Source organism: Beauveria bassiana (assembly GCF_000280675.1).
Source record: "Beauveria bassiana ARSEF 2860 unplaced genomic scaffold BBA_S00005, whole genome shotgun sequence".
NCBI classification, from domain to species: domain Eukaryota; kingdom Fungi; phylum Ascomycota; class Sordariomycetes; order Hypocreales; family Cordycipitaceae; genus Beauveria; species Beauveria bassiana.
In genome coordinates, this window is record NW_007930840.1 from 789376 (window position 1) to 790023 (window position 648).

Sequence of the window (648 nt, forward strand, 5' to 3'; positions counted from 1 at the left end):
GCTAGTTATTGTAGCTCCGTGGCAGACTGCTACGCAGGGCCTTTTTGTCGCCGTCGACAAGTTTGACAATATCGCTAGGTCTGGCGGCCGACTCCCGGTGACCATGTCACGAGGTCTTCGAATTTGTTGGCATTTACAACTGACTGCCTACACAGAACCTGAATGAGCTCCACGGCACGACTTGCTGACTGGGTTGCAAGATCACTCCTAAACATGTCAATCGGTTTTGGCTGGAAGAGTGCGACTGCGCTGCTATTCACATTGTGATATCATCAAATGCATGAATCGCAATTATAGATTCATCGACCGGGATGTTGGCCGGTCAAAGGACGATCCATGTCTTGTTCGTCCATTTGTTTCACTTATGAAGATTGCTATTCATGTGTTCAATACTTTCAAGTTGTCACTGAAGAAATGCATGCAAGGCATCTTGTTTCAAAGAGATGCCCGCAATCCAGTCCAACAGCCGTCGGAAGCATCGTTACTGGAAGGAGAAAGCTGAGACGTGAAACATGGATTGCTACTATGTTGTGACAGAAAGCCGGTGGGAAAGCTCCGATGGCCGCGAGAGAGAGAGAGAGAGAGAGAGAGAGAGAGAGAGAGAGAGAGAGAGAGAGAGAGAGAGAGAGAGAGAGAGAGAGAGAGAGA